The sequence below is a fragment of the Tasmannia lanceolata genome, unplaced genomic scaffold, assembly GCF_043159265.1.
Source record: "Tasmannia lanceolata isolate RefF3 unplaced genomic scaffold, GAP_Taslan_0.1 ptg000019l, whole genome shotgun sequence".
Taxonomy (NCBI): Eukaryota; Viridiplantae; Streptophyta; class Magnoliopsida; order Canellales; family Winteraceae; genus Tasmannia; species Tasmannia lanceolata.
Window position 1 is genome coordinate 19,590,756 of NW_027518696.1, and position 23,607 is coordinate 19,614,362.

The window sequence follows — 23,607 nt, forward strand, 5'->3', positions numbered from 1 at the left end:
ATTTCTAAAATTTTCTACCTTTTTTTACACACAAATAATAACTCAAAAAAAATTCGCCCCTTTTCTTTACATGGGACAGCTAACTGTAGTGTACATGGCAATCAAGCCCGTTGAATCCTTTCCACGTGAAGTAATTCGGATCGGGTCGAGCTAGCGTAAGGCCAACCCTAGCCCAACCCGAGATAGCATTCCCTCAACCCTAACCCGCCCCAACCCAAGCGTGGGGCTGAGGATGCTCAACCCTAATCCAACCCGCCCCTAAATCTCTCAACCCTAATCCAACCCATCTAACCTGAAATCAGGTTAGGTAGGGTTGGGTTTGTGTTTAGGTAGGACCGAACAGAAAAATACAAGAAAAATACATAACCCAAAGATAATCAAGATAAAATTACAGGATGGAGGTCGGGTCGGTTTGCCAAGGCCTCAATCCTAACCCAATCCAAAATTAAATCGGGTTGGCTTTTCCCAATCCAAACCCAACCCAACCCAATCCAAATGCCAACCCAACCCAACCCAACCCAAGATCATATTGAACCAGTCGGGTTCAGGTTGAGCTCGACCCAAGTTTCACCCCTAATTTAGATCCACCAGAGTGGGCTGTCCTAATTCTTTACTTTGGACGAGCCTTCAATTTATGTTGGTAGCTCTCTCTCTCTCTCTCTCTCTCTCTCTCTCTCTCTCAGATATTGGATTTGGTAAGAAGATGCCACTTGCCAATATCTGGGTTTTCTGCAATGCAGCGTTTGACTGAAATGAATTCGGTTCTTACAACGAGTGATTTCTGAATAGTCCATACCGTTCTTTTTTATTCTAGAATGGCAAGGTCACCTCGTCCAAACAGCATGGAAACGAAGCCTCACTTCTTCAAAGTTCTCTTGGGAGACTTCTCCAATCGTCTGGTATTTGTTTTTCCTCTTCTTTTTTTGTTCCTCTCGATTTCCCCATGTCAATTTTAGGTTTTGCTTTCTTTGGATTCGATATTTCATTCCTACACCGTATTCTATTTAGAATGTATGGACATCTGTTTGCCCAAGGGTCTGTTCTGTGCAACTTTCTCTAGAGATTTTGGATTTTCAAAATCTTTGTTTTTTAGTGAAACATCACACTTTGGAAAATGTTTTTCAAACTTGTTTGGGAAAGAGAAAAAGTTTTCTTGGAAAAAGTTGCATTTTGCAAAGGATGTAGAAGTGTAATGGGAAAAATAGTCCCACATCGGATGAGAAAAAAGAAAGAGAAGGACTTATTTATTTTTTTATTTTTTTTAAGGGATAATATCATTAAGAAAGGAAGAGGGCTGAGATGGACCCCAACCAAAAGTACAAGAGAACAATACAACAAAAAACAAAAACAATATAATTCTTAAGGAGGAAGGAAGTCAAACCATTTTAAATCCAACCTCCTAACCCCACTCCTAACCAAAGAGTCCGCCTCTCCATTTGCGGACCTCCGAACATGATTAAAAACAATAGATGTGCCCACCAACCCCTTGAACCATCTAATCACATTCCAGGAATCTCCCTCCACAATAGTGCTATCCATACAATCTCTAGCAAGCCTTTTTATGCCATGATAAGCCGCCAACACCTCGGCCTCCGAGGCATCACAAACTCCAAGAGGGCCGGAGTAAGCCCGTACAACTTCACCACGATCATCCCGTCACACTCCCCCAACAATGCCTGGACCCGGGTTCCCTAAGCTCAACCCATCAAAGTTAATTTTGAATATGTCACTTGGCGTAGCCTCCCATAACGGATCGAGGCCGGATCTCCCTACTAAAGCAAATAACTCTCCAACCCTCCCATAAGTCAAAAGCCGATACAAAACGGAAAGCCGGTAAACTTTTCGCCCATGAAATAGTGAGCACTATAATTTTCATATATAGCCAATAAGGAGATTTTGCGACCCCTTCAAAGACACGAGAGTTCCTCTCTTTCCATATCACCCACCAAGTTGCTAGAAGACACAAATTTCAGAAAGCTTTACCTTTCTTCTTCCACGGCAAAAAGGACCAATGGAGCATCAATTCCGGGATAGAAAAAGGAAAAATCCAACTAATACCAAATCTCAGAAATGTCAAACTCCATATCTGATGCGAAAAAGAGCAATGCATGAAGAGATGACCCACAGATTCACCATCCTTCAAGCAAAGGGGGCAATGGTCAACAACCATCATACCATGCTTCCGGAGGAAATTAATCGTTTGAATCCGATTGCGACATACTGCCCACCCGAAGATAACAACTCTAGGTGGACAATGAAATTTCCATACCTCGGCTGAAATAGAGAATATATTGCAAGGCAATAAGCTAAAATAGAAGGATTTGACAAAGAAAAAATCCGAAGATTCCTCAGTCCATACTCTTTTGAAAGAGAAGGGCTTATAAAGCATTACCCTTCTGTACTACTTGTTTGGTTGCACATTGGGTTGAACCCATGGGTTGGACCCGCGGGACGGTGACACATGCGCGGCGTGGGCTATAAGGCGTTAGTGGCACTTTTTTTAGGCGCACTTCGCACGATGATGGGCGATTAGCGCCTTTAATATTTCCAGATTAGATCTGGACTGTTGGATCTAGATCAAGGTGGATCGTTCAAGTGGGTGGGTCTAATGGGTTGGACCAGCGGGACGGTGACACGCGCTCGCGGAGTAGGCAATAGGCTATAGGGAGCTAGTGGCATTTTTTTAGGCGCACTTTGCACTACGATGAGCGATTGGAGCCTTTAATTTTTCCAGATTAGATCTGGACTGTTGGATCTAGATCAAGGTGGATCGTTCAAGTGGGTGGGCCGAATGCTTCGGGTTCGGGCCTAACGGTCGGCCCAGCGGGCCTAGTACACTCCAATGGTTAGCAGGTGCGATCCGTTGGGCTGTGTCCCATCCTCCCAACGGTCAAGAGCCCAAGGGTTGCGATCCGCACCGTAGATGATTGATCTAGGGGTTGGAGGGAGGTTTTACTCAAACCAACAGTCACTCCAGGATCAATCAGGACCGTTGAATCGCGAATAGGTGCGATCTAACGGTCAGGATTCAAACCAATTTGGAAAGTTGCCATGTAGAGATGCTTTTCACATTGAAAAGACACCAGAGGCTCTATAAAAAGAGCAGATCTATGTCATTTCAAGATTGAAAACGAATATGGAATCCCATAGTGCAATTCTGAGATTTCTAGTAACATTTCTACTTTCTTTAAATCCTCCAAAAGTCGTTTTCTTATTGTTGTTTTTATGTTTTAGTTCTGGATACTGTTATACTGCTGTTATACTGCAGAAGCAGTATCTAGAAAATTTTTCTAATGCTTGTTATTCTGAATGGCATTTCGGACTTGATTCCGCTTGTGCATAGTGTCGTCAAATAATAGTAGGATTTTCCTACTAGGCTTCATTGTATCTTGGAGGCAATTCATGGATCCCCTTTGCACACTACTGGTGGGGGCGAATCTTGTCTTAAGGAAAGTGATATCACGCCTTAAAGCAATATAGTTTCTGTTTTCTACTACCAACAGTACCCATATTTTTTCAACAATCTTAAGACAAGATTTCATCTACTGTTGTTTCAATGGCACTTTATTTGATCAGACAAATGACCCAAGATTTTGTCAAACTTGAACGTTTTAACAAAGGTAATTTTAAGCGGTGGCAGAAAAAGTTACATTTCATTCTTACATTGCTCAAAGTCAAAGTGGTTTGTGTTCTTACAACTCCAAAGCCGGTAGCAAATGAGAATGAGACTTTGGCGGAGGCTCGTACAAGGATGAAATGAGAACAAGATGATTATATTTGCAAAGGGCACATCCTCAACGCTATGTCGGATATACTATTCGACATATACCAAAGCAAGGGATTGGCGAGCGAGATTTGGAATGCGCTTGAAGCCAAATACATGGCAGAAGATGCCAATAGCAAAAAGTTCATTGTAAGTAGGTTTTTAAATTATCTCATGGTAGACGATAGTCTGTCATTGATCAATTACATGAGATACAACATGTAATTAGTCAAATTCATTTGCCAAGCATTCTTCTTGATGATTCCTTCATTGTCCCTTCGATAATTAACAAACTTCTACCAACTTGGAAAGACTTTAGAAAAAGTCTCAAACACAAGAAAGAGGAAATGTCTCTTGAAGACTCGGCTCAAGGCCTCAGGATTGAGGAAGAGTCAAGCATAAGAGACAAGAAAAAAGAGCATGAACCTCTATCCTCTACATCTAAAATCCATTTGGTGGAAAATGTCAATAATTCGAACCAACAATGGAAAGGCAATCGAAAGAGAAACAAGCATCCTGAAAAGAAGTCTAATAGGAATAAGAAAAGAAATTGTGCTTGTTTCAACTGTGGCAAACCTGGCCATTACAAGAGTGAGTGTCGACTTTTTAAGGATAAGAAGTCGGGTGCACCAATAAACAAAGACAAGTTTGTGGCCATGATTTCCGAGGCAAATGTTGTAACGACCCGGATTTGGGGCAAATTTTTTTTTTTTAGACATAATTTTTTTTTCCAAATTCCAAAATCGCAAAATCCGAATCGCTACTCCAAAAAGGGAAACAAGCGGACTAAAGAAAACCAACACAACTCACAAAGTAAAGGCACTTTGCCCGACAAGGCTACATGGCCAAACACTCTTTCCTCGATCCCTTTAACTCCCTTATTTTGTGTTCATGTCATCATGTCAATCTACAACCAAGAACTATAGTAACTGAGTCAGAACGAGCTGAACAAGATCCCTTAGTGGGCTCACATAATAAAAGTGCACGATAATGAGATTGTATTATAACAGTGATCCTTATGTACAACAAAGAGGATATCAATGATCCTTATGTCAATGAACAAAATAGGCAACAAGTTGAATAGAGATATGAAAATCGAAATAAGAGTACGAGTACGATAGTCAAAAGACATGAGAACAACAAAGCGGATATCAATGATCATGGTAGAGATAAATAACGCAAGAATCAAAACCTCGTATTGGAGGAAAAACATAGATAGGCACTGAAAAAAGTCACATCGTATACGGTCTCAAATCTAAATCATCATATGTATATATCCCAAGTCATCATCACCTGGCCGAAGCGGTGGAAGCATAAGTCTTTATATAAACTCTTTTTTTTTTAAAATTCCAAGGTACAGAAATATGATGCATGAATATAGGGACCAAAACTATAATATCAAAACCATTAAAGGACCCATTATTATGAGAGTCCACTATCACTTGCCTTAGTGTTTGACTGTGGAAGGAGATGGAAGGCTCTAAGTATCAATCGAGACGCAACCCTGTATAGTTTACATATCAAGAGTGTTACCAGTAGTTCAAGTGTTCAATTCTTTTGTACTAAACTTGTTCGTATTTATACCAAATTTATTACTAAAATTCGAGAGGCTTCAACTCAAACCTAACAGTTGATTTCTTCATAAACCAATTGTTATAACATATTGTATCATTATTTATAAATCTGATTTCTTTTGAAAACTAAAATAAAATGATTACTTAACCCCTTTTAGGTGCTGATTTTAATGAAAATCAGCCCTTTAAGGCTTATATAATACACACATATACTATCTCTTTCATGTAAAACCATATAGGTATATTCTATAACAATTTTATCAAAGATGTGTAAACAAAACAACCCATTTAAACATCCATACTTGTTGATTTTCTTGGAAATCAGCACTATAAGACTTAGATACATTATTTATATATCAAATACATTACATAAAACACTTACATGAGTTATATAACTTATATACGATAAAATCTTTACAAAACAGTCCTTAAACACACGCTGTTTTTGTGCTGATTTTGTTAAAAAACTACCATAAAAATCATATATAACACACCTATGTATCTTATCTTTCATGAAAAACATCTTACATAATTTATATGAGAAGTACTCGATGAAATCTCGAAAAAAAACAATCACTTTTAAGTGCTGATTTTTAAGGAAAACAATGACAAATCCTCTAGAAAATCTCACACGTATAGGTTTAGACATCCAAAAATAATTTCTACTGTACTCTAGATTACTCCAATTGAGATTTTTCGCAAGTAAATACAATACATATATTTTTAAGGCATAAAATTTTAAAAAAGAAAATTTAAAATAAGTTTCTTGATTTAAAAGAGAGTAAAGAAATCAATAAAACATTGTTAGAAACCCTAATTAGGTTGAATTAAGATAAATAAAAGCAAAAACTTTGAATTTAAACAAGAAATTACGAAAAACATAGTTTCGGGCACTTAATCGAAGACGAAAACCCAAAAACGACGAAAAACACCAATTCTTCTTCTCCTTTTCTTCTCTTTTCATTTTCTTTTTTTTTCTTTTCTCTCTCTCTCTCTCTCTCTCTCTTGGTGTGCATTGCAAAAGCCCATGTTTTGGATTTTTAATAACTAATGAGTTTTGTGCTTAAAGGGGGTTTCCTAATTAGATTTAATGTTAAAAGTTAGTTTCCTAATCTAAGTCTTCCACAATTAGCAAGAGTCTATCTTTATTAAAACTCCCTAAGGGTGTACTTTATCAAATTTAACAACTAAACTATAGTTTTAAATAAAAATAAAAACCCAAAAGTTGCATAATAAGACAAAACTCGTAACTATGACTAACCCTAATAGAAAAAAAGTCATAACTTGCTCAAATCACGCCCGAATCGCTAAATCTTGGGTCTGTTGGATAGGTATTCGAAATACCCATCTACCGGGACCAAAATCATGTCGAGCGGACAAGATTTGATGCCCCAAAAATTGGTTATACTAAAAAAAACGAAAATACATTGTTGTGATTTTTGGTCTGGGGATCTACGGTCCAGATTTAATTAAGGTTATTAACTTTCTAGGCCTGTGTGGGGCCGGGTCTTTACAAATGTCTTTGAAGATGGCAATGATTGGTGGATTGACTCGGGTGCGACGAGGCATGTCTGTAAAGACAGGAACATGTTTTCAGCCTATGAATCGGTTGAAGATGGTAGCGTGTTATACATGGGAAATTCGTCAACAGCAGAAGTCAAAGGAAAAGGAAAGGTGGAGCTTGAGTTCATATCTGGCAAACTACTCACTCTAACCGATGTCTATCATGTACCAGAAGTTAGAAAGAACTTAGTGTCTGGAAGCATTCTTAACAAGAATGGCTTCAAAAATGGCTATGTTAGGAAGGGATATATGTATGAAGGAATGTTCAAACTTAATATCGGTAAAGTAAATGTCTTTGCCTATGTCTTGGACTCTTCTTTATCTTTGTGGCATAGTCGCTTAGGACATTTAAATACTAGGAAAATGAATGATATGGTTAAGTTAGATTTAATTCCCAAGTATGAAAATGACTTAGTATATAAATGTAAAATATACATGCAAACTGATTGTCACTAAGTCATTTCCTAAAGTGGATAGAACTACTAATTTATTAGATTTAATGCATAGCGACGTTTGTGATATACATAGCGTCCCCACAAAGGAAGGTAAAAAGTACTTTGTGACATTTATTGATGATTATTCAAAGTATTGTTATGTATATTTACTTAGTCATAAAAGATGAGGTTTTAGAAAAGTTTCAAATTTATAAAACAGAAGTAGAAAACCAGTGTAAAACAAAGATTAAATGCCTTAGATCAGATAGGGGTGGTGAATATCACTTTCCTCATTTCTGTGAATTAGTAGGCACAGTCCATAAAACTTTCGCTCCTTGTACACCACAACAAAATGGTGTAGCGGAACGGAAGAATATGACTCTTACTGAAATGATTAATGTTATGCTTGTTAATTCTGGTTTAAATAAGAGTTTTTGGGGTGAAGCCTTACGGCTTGTCACATTTTGAATAGGGTACCAAGTAAGAAGTCTATTATAACCCCTTATGAATTGTGGAAGAAAAGGAAACCAAACTTAAATTACCTTAAAGTCTGGGGTTGTAGGGCCATAGTTAAAGTCCCTAAACCTAAGTTAAGGAAACTAGGTGAAAAAGGTATTGAGTGTATCTTTTTGGGATATGCTAGGCATAGCAAGGCCTATAGGTTCTTAGTCATAGAACCTAATGAAATTATAGAGGTTAACACTGTATTTGAGTCTAAAGATGCTATGTTCTATGAAAATAGGTTTACATTTATTCCAAAGATAATTCAACCTAGCACTTCAGTGGAACCACTTTTAGAACCTCAAATAGAAGTTGGTAAACCTAGTGAACAACTTAGTGAAAATAAGAAGTAAGAGAGGCCTCCCCTTTTCAACTATTTCCTTCAGTTCTTTTAACCTCTTGCCAGAGGCCTCAAACTATTTCCTTCACTTCTTTTATCCTCTCCCCCTTAAATGGAGCTTGTCCTCAATCTCAAATGCTCTCTACAACTAAAGGTTGTAAGTAGACACCTATATCTCATGTGACAATATGCTCCATGGATGAACTGAACATGCTCCCTTAGCTCTCAGTCGGACCTTTTGCAACCATTTGGTTCTTTGTGGTGACGTGATTCCTCTAGGCCCAATGAAGACCTTTTCAAGTGTTTACCCTTTGCCGTTATGAGGGTGCTTCTTTTGACCATGCCGACCTTCCACCCAATATTCATCACAACTTCTTGGTGTACGTATTTTGCATCTACAAAACCCGTTATAATTTGCGGTAGTGGTCCTCTCATACAAGTCAGCGTATACTGTTACTGGACCAGTAGGCATGGAATATGTGGGAAAAAGGTTCTTGCACCTCTATAGCTTTCTCTAGCCTGGCTTTAGCGAGATGGGTGACTGTCACGCTCCCGACCCGAGCTCCTCGAGGCACATGGCAGGTGCCGCACGCTTGCTAGGCGAACCCGGCAAACGTGCAAGGCCTCTGAAACGTCTAAACATCCAGACAAGCATGGTAGGAAACATAATATCCACAAATAGCTAAGAGACAAGAAATAAAAGAAACTCTCTTTCATTTACACAACCTCTCAGGTTCTATGCATAGACAAAAAATAAATACAATATACAAGCCCATACTCACTCCAGTATAGTCACACGCTCACTGCCTCAACAAGCATGTCTCTGCAGGGAAGGGTCGCAAACGGCCAACTACTCCGGATCTGAAATGTGCAACATCGAGCACATTAGCATATAGCTAGTAAGCAAAATAATAATCTAACAGTATATCATAATCTGCTACTGGTTATAGTATTATACATACTATCTCATGTCATTTTCAGATACACTTTCATGTTTAAAGCCTATAAGCACACATAGAGATGTGATTTATGTTCAAAGCTAATAGGCACACATATAGATGTGATTTATGTTCAAAGCTAATAGGCACACATGGTTGTATAACCAGACACACCACTGAAAAGGGTCAATTATAGCCAGTTTCAATACTGGTCAAGGCCAAAGTATCCAGTTCCACTACTGGAGCGGGTTAATGTATATCCAGTTAAACCATTGGCCGGGGTCCATATTTCTCATACAGGTACTCAGCATGTGAGACATATCAGTGATATACATACAGTCTAACTGTACCCACATTCGAGAATAATAAGACAAAAAGATATCACCCAGCACAACGTATATAAATATATATATATATATATTTATATATATACCTATGCATGTACACACACACACACATATATATATATATATATATATATATATATATATATATATATATATATATATATATATATATATATATATGCATGTACACCCATATATACATGCATATATATACCTATGCATGTACACCCATATACACACACACACACACACACACATATATATATATATATATATATATATATACCTATGCGTGTACACCCATATGTACATGCATACATATGTACACCCATATATACATGCATACACACACACACACACACACATACCTTATTAACTCATCTTCACTTATAAATCATGTCTTTTATTCACTTGGTTTGCATAACAAAATATGTACCTGGAAAGTTACTAAATCACTTACAGGAAAACATTGTCTTTTCCCTTTCTCTTTCTTTCTTCTCTTTCTTTCTCCTCTTGTTGCCACCCGACATATTAAGGGTCTCATATCAACGTCAATATCATGCCATATGCTTCATGCACAACCCACTCGAGGTGGAAAACCACGGTTCAAAACCTAAAACATAACATAAGTATGAATTTTGCAAAAATCCAGATTTTATGGATTTTGCACACACTTTTATACATTTTAAATGACAAAATCACAAAAACTCTTAAACATAAAAGTTGTTACATGTAAAGTGTTAGAATAAGCCCAGTAGGGGCATTATAGTCATTGTATCTATTTCTATCTCTTAATATATAAATACTATAGTAAGGGGGGGCTAGCTCCAACTCACTGTTCTCATTCTCTCTCAACATGGTATCAGAGCCCTAGGGTCTTTGATCCCTAACCTTAACCCTGGCCTCCATCTTCTTCATCAACCCCAACCCTAATCCCTCTCTTTAACCTAACCCTAACCCTAACCCATCTCACATCACACCTCCTCCTCTCCTCCATTCCCCGCTACAGTAATCCGCTACAGTACCACTACAGTACCCCTCCCCACGACCCCCCTTTTCCCCCTCCCCACCCCACCAGCCCCTCCATCCTCCTCCACCCGCGACCCCCCCCCCCTTTCCACACCCCGTATTTTTGCAGCCCTAATGTGCTGATTTTTTTTCCATTCTCTTGACCTTTCTTCGAGGCTTCGTCTCATCCTCTCCATGGCTTCGTCTCTTCGCTTGCCCCTGTCTAAGGAAACCACATTCTAAGCCATTCCTTTGTCTAGTTGGTCGCTCCCTCACTCCTATCCGTCTAGTAGATCGTGTGGGGGCTATTCTCTCTTAGTTCTTTTTTGTCACTATGGACCCTACTGTCATTGTGGATCCATCTCTTGGCATGACCACTGAGGTCCGTGCCTCTCTACCCCCCTCTACTATCTCTTGCTCTCCCACCTTAGCACCTGTGGATGGCTCTTATCCACAATTGACTACTGTCAAACTTAATGGGACCAACTACTACCAAATTGGAGCACATCATCTCCCTCGTATTTGTAACACATATTCTGACTGGATGTGATTACGCCGTGGTGATCTGTCGCTCGAGGTTCACATTAGCAGCTTGATGTGTTCCTGCCTCTTACATCGGATGTCACTGTTCTTCGTCGACAACGGGAACAGATTCATGTAGTTCACTACCTCGATAGCCTAGGCTCTGAGTTTACTCATCTGCGTCATCAGATCCTTGGGTCAGGCATTATCCCTTCACTATCTGAGGCCTATAATCGTGCACAACAGTGTCTTGGTGTGTCTCCGTCGCTCCTCCATGTTGATAGCTCTGCACTCGCCGCTTATACGACTGGTAGTCGGCCTATTCGGGGCGGTGGCTCCTTTCCACGAGGCCATGGACGTGGCCGTGGTGGTGGCCGCATTGGCCGAGGCCGCCCCTACTGTACACATTGTCAGCGTGATGGCCACCAGATTGATACTTGCTACACTCTCCATCCTGATTTTCGACTGTCTCACTTAACCCATCTCTCGACGGCCAGCCCCTCCGAGGCGCCTCTTTCCCCATCTACTACTGTCGTTGCACCTGTCGATGATGCCTTTACCTTCTCCAGGACAGATTATGAGGAATTACACCGCCTTCGTCTGAGTACTCGCGCTCCCACCGCAGGTTTTGCCCAGCCAGGTAGTTCACCCACGACTTTACTCTCTAGCTCCTGGTCCTGGATTATTGACTCAGGAGTCTCCAATCACATGACTGGTAACTCATCTCAGCTCTCATCCTTTCACTCTTTCCCCTCTGACTATCAGACCATTACTCTAGCTGATGGGTATACTACCTCCATCATTGGTATTGGTACTGTGTGTCCTTCCCCTAGTATCTCATTATCTTCTGTACTCAGTTTTCCTAAATCTCCTTTCAGTCTACTTTCTTTTAGTCAATTAACGAAAAACCTTCAGTGCTCAATCTCATTCTACCCTTCGTATTGTTTGTTTCAGGATCTTTCAACTGGGAAGACGATTGGTTCGGGTCGTGAGGTGGATGGCCTTTATCGTCTTGATTGCAGACCTACTTCTACTGTTTTGCATAGCTCTGTGGACGCCTACCAATGGCATTGTCGTCTTGGACATCCTTCTCTTTAGAGGCTCCAGCAAACGTCATTAGTTCTTGCTTCTGTGTCTTCATTCCGGTGCGGGTCCTGTGAACTCGGGAAGCACCACAGGATGTCTTTCCCTTCCCGAGTCGTTAGTCGAGTTGACAGTCTTTTTCAGTTAGTTCATTCCGATGTCTGGGGACCCTCTAGGATCACGTCAAATACTGGATTCAAGTATTTTTGTTTTGAAAGATGACATATTTCATTAATATTAAGGTAGCATTCGGGACCAGAAGTCCCAGCCTGCAATACAAAATATTAAAAAGGACTGGCATGAGCATACCCAAAACCGGATAGAAAGTACGGCATATAGAGTCAAAATACAGCCACCCGTCACCTCCTCCTTTCCTTCTTACATCAGCAAACTTCCTTAACGAGTTCAATAGGATTCCTTGTATACCTTTACCTGTGCCTTTCTAACCGAGGCCAGTCTAAAGATCTGAGACCCTACGACATTCGAGACATTCCGAGAGACAATATAGCAAGGCAAAGGTGTCAAGAAAGGAAGTCTAGGCGAAAGACAGAGTCTCTCAAGCCAAGACTAATGGAGATTGTATACTTCAAGATATAAGTGCTCCCTTTTACTATTACAACATGAAGATATCGTAGGTAATCACTAGCTTAAATAGTGACCCTTTCACAGGTTCCCCCGACTGTCAAAACATCGACCTCTGAAATTGAAACCATTCACAGATCAGTCGAATTCTCAATTCCAGCTTCCAGCTTTCCTGCAATCATTTTCCTCCCCTCCTAACTTTGTTTAAATGTCTAAAAGGAGCTAAACTGACTGGATTTGTATACTACCCTTCAATTTCCAAGTTTTCCTTAACTGAGACCAATCCAAACTCCCTAAAGTGTATCTCTGCACTTCTCAGGAGGCGTCCTTTAATTTTGCAATCCAGTTGTTGGGTTTGCCGCTGTAACTATCTCTGTTGTCTCATTAACACCTCTAGATTGCATGGATTGGAACATTTCTCTAGTTTTTCCTAGGTTTTCCTGATAGGACATCCCAAGTACATCGCCCTTTGCTAGGAACTCGTTAAAGCCTTCCAACTCTGGGCTCCCAAGCTCTTCCTACCGGATTCACTCAGCTGCACTAATTGAACTTGGGTTCAAGTATTTCATAGTATTTATTGATGATTATTCTCATATGACTTGGGAGTATTTGCTCAAGGACCGTTCTCAAGCTTTTTCAGCTTTTCAATCTTTTCATGCTAAAATAAAAACTCAATTTCATTGCAATATTAAATGTCTTCGTACTGATAATGCTCGAGAGTTCTTCTCGGCCACTCATGGCTTTCAGGATTATCTTTCCTCTCATGGGATTCTTCATCAATCCTCCTGTGCCTACACTTCGCAGTAGAATGGTGTAGCCGAGAGAAAATTGCACTATTTACTTGAGGTCACTCGTACCATAATGTTTCAGATGCGAGTTCCTAAGTCATTTTGGGGCGATGCGGTTTTAACTTCATGCTTTCTTGCGAATCGCCTTCCATCATCTGTCCTTCGTGGCTCCTCCCCCCTTCCAGGTCTTGTATCCTGAACAAGACCCTTTTCCCCTCACACCTTGTGTTTTTGGGTGTGTTTGCTTTGTTCATCTCTTGGGTCAAGGTCGTGACAAACTTGATCCACGGTCAGAACGGTGTGTTTTCCTCAGTTACTCTAGAACTCAGAAAGGCTACCATTGTTATAGTCCTCGTCTTCATCGGTGGTTTGTATCCGCCGACGTTACCTTCTTTGAGTCTGAGTCCTTCTTCCACTCTCCATCTTTGCCTAGTTCGGCCCCTCTGGAACCCGAAGTGCCTATATCTCTTCCTGTACTTCCTGAGTCAGTTCCTCTACCGACCTCTTTACCATATGTACCTCCAAGTCAGCCTATTGTTGTTCAAGATGGCAATTCAGTCCCTATAACAAATCCACCACCAGTAACAAAGCATTATCATAGGCGGCAACGCAAAGATGGGCCTCCAACAACTCCACCCGAACCATCATCTTCAAAGGTAGAGATCTCGATTCCATCTACACAGGTATCGTCTATCCCTTCTTCTGTTGTTCTCAGCGACTCACCTATTGCCTCTCGTACTCGTTCTCATTCTACTGCTTACCCTATTTCTAATTTTATCTCTTATGATCGTCTGACTCCTACTTTCAAAGGTTTTGTTTCCTCTTTGTCTTCTGTTCTGTTACCACAATCGTTATAGGAGGCTCTCGATCACCCAGGCTGGCGTGCTGCCATGGACCTTAAAATAGCTGCTCTACACTCGAACCAGGCATGGGATCTGGTTCCCCTTCCCTCTAGTGCTAAACCTGTTGGCTGTCGATGAGTATTCTCTATCAAATACTTGCCAGATGGTACTGTTGAGAGACTGAAAGCCCGTCTTGTGGCTAAAGGATATACTCAAACGTTTGGAGTTGATTACCATGAAACTTCCTCTCCAGTAGCAAAGATACCTTCTGTTCGCGTTATTCTGTCACTTGCAGTTAATCATGGTTGGCATCTTCATCAATTAGATGTGAAAAATGCCTTCTTACATGGCGATCTTCATGAAGAGGTTTATATGGAGCAACCTCCACGGTATGTTGCTCAGGGGGAGATGTCCTCTTCTGCATGTCGCCTCAGGAAATCTTTGTATGGCTTGAAACAGTCTCCACGAGCATGGTTTGGCAGATTCAGTGACGTTGTTATGCGGTTTGGTTTGAGACAGTGTGCTGTAGATCATTCGGTATTTAGTCATCAGTCCTCAGCAGGGTGCATTTTATTGATCGTGTATGTTGACGATATCATCATCACAGGTAGTAATTCAGGTGGAATACAAAAGCTGAAGACCTTCCTGCAAAGATAATTTGCTACAAAAGACTTGGGACGCCTCAGATATTTTCTTGGGATAGAGGTAGCATACTCCTCTCGTGGTTTGTCCTTATCACAGAGGAAGTATGTTTTGGATTTGTTGGAGGAGACACGGAATCTTGGCGTAAAACCTGTGTCTGTACCTATGGATCTCAATACAAAACTAGTTCCAAAAGAAGGAGATTTGTTGGAGGACCATGGCAGGTATAGAAGATTGATGGGCAAGCTCAGTGTTACTTGCCCTGATATATCTTATGCTGTAGGGGTAGTCAGCCAGTATATGAGTATATGAGCTCACGTACTTCACACTGGAGTGCAGTGATTCAGATTCTTAAATACCTGAAAGGTGCACCAGGAAAGGGCCTATTATTCAAAAGGCACGGTCATATGAGAATTGAGGGGTTCTCTGATGCTGATTGGGTTGGATCTTCTGCAGACAGGAGATCAACTACTGGGTATTGTACCTTTGTAGGAGGTAACCTGGTGTCATGGAAAAGCAAGAAGCAGGACGTTATTGCAAAGTCGAGTGCTGAAGCAGAATACAGAGCGATGGCGCACACAAGCACATAACTTATATGGTTGAGATCACTTTTGTCTGAGATCGGCATTGTATCTTCTTCACCGTCACAGTTGTACTGTTACAACAAGGCTGGCATCTATATTGCAACAAATCCAGTCTTCCATGAACAAACAAAGCATATCGAAGTCGATTGTCATTTTATCTGTCAGAGGATTCAGAAAGGGGAGATATGTACTGTGTTTACTCGTTCCACAAAACAGTTGGCTGATACGTTTACAAAGCCATTGAATAAAGCAAAGTTGAATGATATCTGTAACAAGCTAGGAATGTACAATTTATACATTCCAGCTTGAGGGGGAGTGTTAGAATTAACCCAGTAGTGGCATTATAGTCATTGTATCTATTTCTATCTCTTAATATATAAATACTATAGTGAGGGGGAGCTCGCTCTCACTTTTTTCATTCTCTCTCAACATAAAGTAAGGAGCAACTTTTCAGTTATCAACTTCGGCCAATTCCCACCGGAGATGGAAAACACAAAATTCCGATCAGGCACTAAATTGCCATTTTACATGAAATCTGAAATCTTAAGATACACATAACTCACAATCCTTTTCGAACCGGTCTCAGCACCAAACATAAAAGTTGTTAGATATAATATTTCCAACAACTTCATGTTGACACCTCCGGCCAAATCTTGTTGGAGGTGTCTGAAAAACTCAGAAATCACCATTTGTATCCTATAAAATCGCAGTGTAGTAAAATACCCATAACTTTCTCAAATCAAAACCAAATCTCAAAATCTTTATATGTAAATGCATCTGCTCAAAGAGATATACAACTTTGTAGTTAAAAGGTTTTGCCAAAAATGGCCAAAAATCACACAGGAATAGAAAGAACATGAAGAACATACTTGAACTTACCAACCATTTTGAATTTCCTCTTTCCTTCCTCTTTCTCCCACTTGAATCTTTGCTCTTAATCCACACAACTCATAAACCTTCAGATTTTAATTTCCCATGAATTTTCCTCTGATTTTCTCCAATTGTTTCTTGATTTTTAATCATTTAAAATAATATTTTCACTCTCATTCAACCTAGATAGGGCTTGCATGAGAGAGGAGTGACACTTGGGAATCCAAGTGTCACCTCCAAACAAATCCCAACCATGCTATTAGCAAATGGCTAAAATACCCTTGCATTCTCTTCTCATTTCACTTTTAATTACACTTGTATCCTTTGGAGAAATTACCAAAGTGCCCTTTTTGCACTTAATTACATTTATGCAATTAATCACACTTATTTTCTTAAGCATTTAGGGTTAAACTTAAACCCAATCTTAGTCTTTTCAGTGACCTTTGACTTGGGGGTGGCTGCATTACTTTCCTCTTTCATAGGCAATATGACAATCTTCTACTGATCAAGATAGAAGGTATACGTGTTATTCCTCCCATCATAAAGGACCTCTCTGTCAAACTACCACGGCCTGCTTAATAAGACATGAAAGGCATCCATCATTACTATGTCAAACCAACCACAATCATTGTGTTTGTCCCCCATGGTGAAGGCCACTATGGACTGCTTTGTCACCCATAGATCATCACTCTGATTCAGCCAAGCTAGTCTGTATGGCACAGGTTGAGGCTCACGTGTCAAGCTAAGCTTCTTGATGGCTTCATCTGAGATGGCATTAGTGCTGCTGTCACAATCAATAACTAAAATGCAGACTCCGTTAGCGGCGCACCAGGAGGTGAAGATTCTATGCCTCATCTCATCCTCATTTGATCTGGGAGTCAAACATATTCTCCGGCTAAGGAGACACTCGCCAACAATGTTATCAGCAGAGATATACACCATGTTCTCCTCATCTGATGGCTCCTCTTGAGGACTCAGTTTCTCTGTATCATCCTAAATGAAAAGCTGCTGCTAAACATTTGGACATTCATTTGAGTAGTTCCCCGTACCCTGACATTTAAAGCACTTGATGAACGTCATGTTTGTCTGCTGCTTCTGTGGCGTCTGCCCCAACTGCCTATGACCTTGTAACAGATCTATGTGCTACTGTAATAGGAGTGGGAACAGCAGGCACTGGTGGGAGCGCAGCATCTAGAACACGATCCTGACTCTGAATGCGGTCGTACTGGGAACGACTGCTCTAACCTCTCTGTTGGGCCTCCTCAATGGCACGAGCCTTGCTAAAGGCCTCTGATACATCTTGTAAAATGTTCCCAATCAAGGCATCTTGAATCAATTGTCTCAAACCACTAGTATAGCGAACCAATGATCTCGTGTCTCCCGTAGGTTGTTCAAGGCAACTAAGCGATGAGAATCCTGTCTATAATCTGCCACAGATCGAGTCCCCTGTACCAGTCTATGGAGACGCTGATATAGAAACTGACGGAAGTCAAAGGGAAGAAACTCCCTTCGCATCTCTCCCTTCACCTCTCCCCAAGTAGAGATAGAAGGCTCATCTATCTGACGTCGCTGATACTTCTCTGCGTGCCACCCAGCCAATGCTCGGCTCCTCAGCCTTGTGGCAATGAGGGGAACAATTGCGTCCTTGAGGACTTCCTTGCACTCAAGTGTCTCATCAACTTTAGCCGCCTAGTCAAGGTAGTCCCAAGGAAGCAGGATTCTTCCCTGGGATCCTTCGATTCCCGCTTTCGATTCCCGCTCTGGCAACCTTGGGTAGTCCTCTAACTCTAATCCACTTATGAACTATGGTATTTCTAGCTTAAAGCTGAAATCCCACCGTGTATATCTACGGGCTGGTGGAAGCTCAGGTGCTGGCACTGGCCATCTGTAGAAGCGGGAGCTGGTCTCCTGCACTTCATGGGAACCTTATCCTTATACATATCATCTTGGTCATCCTTATGAAAATCCGGTGGCGGTGGAGACTGGGTCTGTCGTCGAGTGCCTAACCGATTGACTTTATCAGTCAATACCTCCATTTGAGCCAGTAAATAAGCTCGGTGTTCGGCCATCCGTCTCATAACATTGGCCAATGTGTACCCCGCTAAGGTCTATGAGTTACCCTCCTCACAGTCACCCATAGTGGCTTCTTCGGTGGGAACTAAGAGATGATGAAACTAGCTGTAAAAAGAGGAAAAATCTAAATGAAAACACCCAAAACACACCGAAATTACTTAGGAATTTCAAATTTCCTTTGGAAACTATCTCCAATGGCTGAAACGACCAATATACTACACGATTTACTGAAAGAAACGCTAGAGGGAGGATCGTGTGGAGCCAAACCCTAAAATCCTGAAATTTGCATGTGACGGCAATTTTTGTACAGATTTTTAAAAATGGTGAAATCACATGCAATTCATGTACGATTTACAAAATATCCTTGCACAAGGATGCAAGAAACAAGAAACAACACGAAATTTGAACTGGTATTGTAATTTCGGAAAGACAACTAGAGAAAAGATATGCGAAATTGAGGAAAATCGTGCAATATTGGAATTTCAGTTGCAATTCTGAAATGATTTGCAGCAATACAATGCTAATGAAGGAAAACAACAAGAAGCAACAGAAATTTTCGAATTGAGGCAAGGATCGAAGAGAATTTTCGAAAATGGTGTGAAAATGATGAAAAAAGGCAGAAATTAGGGATTTTCCTTTTTTGCTCAGATTTTTCGAGAATTGCAGTGTTACATGCAATTCATGGGAAATCAATGACGTTGGCATCAAACAACCATCCACAAACCGAATCAAGAATTGGTGTAGATCAAACAAATTTTCGAAGCTTCGGATCGTGGGTAAATGAGAATTTCTTCTGGATGTGCTATGATACCAAATTTGATGAAGATGTTTGAGGATCTACTTCTGAATTTTGTAAAATCTGATCAAAGACACTATTTATAGAATAATGATCTTAAATTGAACACAAAAATTGATCAAAACAGTCCTCAAGCCAGTATGTTGCTGGAATTTGCAGAAAATGACCAGAAAATACAGATAATGTGCTGAAATTGATGGGAAAATACAAGAAGGTGAGCAAAAACAGTGATGAAATGACTCTTTATTGAATTTCAATGAAAAGAAACAGTAAAAGAGGACACAGCTCAGTTGCATCCACAATAGAAGATGAAGAAGAGATCGAAGGCCTTCTTTGAGCTAGATTTACTTTCTAGCTTCTATCAATGCTCCCTTTTACAAGAATTCTCCCTCCCAAAGCTTGAGCTCCAGTTCAACAATTCCAATCTCAGCCAAAAGTCCCCCCGAAATTCAAAATGGGTGTATTTATATGGGGCCCAAGCCAATACTACTTACATTACAAGAATGCCCTCACTACATCTCACAATTACATGAATGCCCTTCTATTAAAGGAATACACATGCACCCCTACTACAAGAGAAAATTGCATATGAAACCACCACAACTATAACCCCCAACCCCCCGCCTCCTTTTTTCAACTATTTCCTTCACTTCTTTTAACCTCTTGCTAGAGGCCTCAAACCTGGTCCTCATAAATGTGTGAGTCACACAATTCAAATTCAAACACTTCCTTGAAACTCTAAACCCACCACCACTTCCCTAAGCATTATGTCTCCATTTTTCCATACCCACTACGACTTACCTAAACAAAAAAAAAGGGCGGCCCAGTGCACAAGGCTCCGGCCATTGCGGGATCTGGGGAGGGCTGGATGTATGCAGCCTTTCCCTACTTCGCAAAGAGGCTGTTTCCGTCAGTCGAACCCGTGACCACCAGGTCACAATGGAGCAACCTTACCGTTGTGCCAAGGCTCGCCCTCTACCACTTACCTAAACAGTAAACCATTAGTTCTGCACTTTACATTGACTAAGCTAGGCTCCATTTACTTATATTTACTGGGATTTTTGTAGAGATTTTCCACTAGGAAGATCTCCATTAAAGCTCTCTTATTTGCAAGTTTGTGTTTGAATGAAACTGCCAACTTGCCTTATTTTTTTCCTTGTTTTGAAGGTTTCTTTTTCTATTGTCTACTTGTAGTTTTGTTCTTTTATCTTATATATTGAAACACATCTTGTTGGTCATTGTTCTTCTATTTCGGTTGTGGATCGTGGGATAGTGTAAACTTCGGTTTCACTATTTGCGAAGCGGATATTCCGGCGTCGTGAAATCCATCTTTCTCTTTAGTTTCTTCCTAGTTAGAACTACTTTTTTCGTCTTACTTTTTTTCTTTCATTTATCCAGGAAGTTAAAAATGCAAAGTAACCCATTATTCTGACCCCCAAGATGATGTGCTGAAAGTGTAGCTGTATTTAAATTTGCTAGGAAATTGATTTTGCATCTGTTTGCTTTAAGGGTCTGTTTTGTTCTCTGTTGTTTCTTCCTGGTCTCTACTATTTTTTACTTTTTATTTGTGTTCTTTTTCATTTATCTAGAAAGTTCAAAATGCAAAATTTCCCATCATTCTGACTCCCAAATGGTGTACTGAAACTGCAACTGTTTATAAATTTGTAGCGGATTCCACCAGCTTTCATGAAGCATATTTCAAAGGAAGAATCATCTAAAAGAACAGCCATTCTAGAGGGTCCTAGCAGTAGCGTTTGGCATGTGGAATAGAGCGAAAAAATCAATGGTACATATCTGCAGGATGGTTGGCAGAAATTTGCCAAAGCCCACTCCTTAAGGGTTTCTGATTTTCTAGCTTTTAGATACGATGGAAATATGCATTTCAGTGTACTAATTTTCGATAAAACTGCGTGTGAGAGAGAAGACATTTTTACCAGCGATGGTTTTCAAAAGCCCACTTTCTTCAATGGACCAAGAAAACGAAGTAGGTCGCCGAAGAAATCTTTGGATTTTGGTCCTGTTGTATCTCGGCAGAAAGGTTGCAAAATTGACTCAGAAAACCATCTTAGCAACAATATATCTGCTTGTGAAATCGACATGGAAAACCATCTTAGCGACAACTTATCCACAGCCAAACATTCATTTCGAGGTAATGAGAAGAAACTACTTCTGATTTAATTCTGTTCATGAAGATTTTCACCCTGGTAATCTTCTATTCAATGCATCTTGAATTTCTAATCAATGCGAAGAATTGTTGTGAACCCGAGATATCAACTGTAGAGCCCACAAATCCTGCTTTTGCTTTTGACGATCTTTTCCAATTTTCTTCACATAGGCTACAGCTATTATGTATCCTTTATGTTCTCTCGATGTTCTTCCTTTCCAAATAAGCATTCATGTGTTTATATATAATAATACTTAATTGCTTCATGGAAAGCCCCGCAAATAGATTGTAGATGCATGTGAAATCCTGGACTTGTTATTATCATTAATTAGATTTTACAGTTCAAAAATAGAAAAAAGTGACTATGATTTCACATTGAACTTCATGCTTCTTTGGTATAAGAGATTTGCTAGGCAATTTCGGGGGAAAGCCATTTCGTGGCTGGCTTTTGCATGTGAGAACAACCACACAGGTTGACTTTTTGACGGATTTTGTCTTAATCATTTAATTCATATGAGGAGGCTGTTCTCACATGCAAAAGCCATCGGCGAAATGGCTTTCCGCAAAATTGCCTAGCAAATCCCTTGGTATAATGATCTCTTTAAGCCATTTCGGCAGCCATGAAATTTTTTTCCCTGGAATATTAGTTTATCTGGTCGTAGGAGAGGGGCAGGAGGTGTGAGAGGGAGAGAATGGATATGGCATAAGGAGAGGGAGCAAGAAGAGGGTGATACGTGGCTGAAAAACAGAGAAAAACAAACTCTCCTCAAAATGTTTTTTCTTAAGAAAAAAACTCTACTCAAAAGCCCATTCCTTAAGAGTTTCTGAATTTCTAGTTTTTAGATACCAAGGAAATATTCATTTCAGTGTACAAATTTTTGATAAAACTGCATGTGAGAGAGGAGACATTTTTACTGGCGACAGTTTTCAAGAGCCCACTTTATTCCATGGACCCAAAAAAATGAAGTAGGCCGCCGAAAAAGTCTCTGTATTTTTGGTCCTGTCGTCTCTCGGCTGAAAGCTTGCAATATTGACTTGGAAAACGATCTTAGTGACAACTCATCTGCAGTGAAATATTCATTTCGAGGTAAGGGATTAATCTGTTTATGAAGATTGTCACACACTGGTAAAGTTCTATTCCATGCATCTTTAATTTCTAATCCATACGAAGAATTGTTGTCAACCTGATATATCAACTGTAGAGCCCACAAATCCTGCTTTTCCTTTGATGAGCTTTTCCAATTTTCTTCACATAGGCTACAGGTATTATTTATATTCTATGTTCTCTTGATTTTCTTTCCTTTCCTTACCAAATAAGTATTCATGTGTTTATATATATATATATATATATATATAAGATTATGCGGTCGAGTGCACCAAGCTTAGGTGCACTCAAGGGCCCAAAACTCATGTGGGCCCACATTGTTAGGATGATCCAAAGCATTTATTTGCAAGGCCCCATCATATATAGGGTGTGTACAAAAAATCAGCTCCATAGGATCATCCTAACCCATCCCAAAGTGGAGGGCAAAATAGACAGACACCGTTTGCCACAAATCTCCCCATTTTTGCCCTCCAATTTTGGAGGGGTTAGGATGATCCAATGGAGCTGATTTTTTGTACACACCCTATCTATGATGGAGCCTTGCAAATTAATGGTTTTGATCACCACAAAAAATGTGGGACCCATGTGTTTGGGCCCTCGAGCGAATATAACCTTATATGCGCTTGACCGCACACTCCATATATATATATATATATATATATATATATATATATATATTGATTCATGAAAAGCCCCGCAAATAGATTGTAGATGCATGTGAAATCCTGGACATGATATTATCATAAATTAGATTTTGCAGTTCAAAAATAGATATTATTTCATATTGAACTTCGTGCTTCTTTGGTATAATGATCTATTTAGGCCATTTGGGGCCTTGAAATTTTTCCCTGGAATATTAGTTCATCCGGTGGTAGGAGAGGGGGGAGGGTGTGAGAAGGAGAGAATTGAGTTGGCATAAGAAGAGGGGGCAAGAAGAGGGCGAGAAGTGACTGGAAAACAGAGAAAAAAAATGTTACTCAAAATGTTTTTTCCAATTTTTCAGCAACTTTGCACCATCACTCTTGCCCTCTCAATTCTCTTAAGAGGGAGCAAGGAGAGGGTGACAAGTGGCCGACAAACTCTACTTG

General features: G+C 40.1%; 1 long non-coding RNA gene across 1 annotated transcript; it reads left to right on the forward strand.

Moving 5' to 3' along the window:
- Positions 1-532: 532 nt before the first annotated feature.
- On the forward strand, positions 533-22,500 carry LOC143852511 (uncharacterized). The gene is made up of 3 exons (XR_013236777.1): positions 533-899; positions 20,919-21,036; positions 21,175-22,500. It is a non-coding gene; the product is annotated as an uncharacterized LOC143852511 (long non-coding RNA).
- Positions 22,501-23,607: the final 1,107 nt, after the last annotated feature.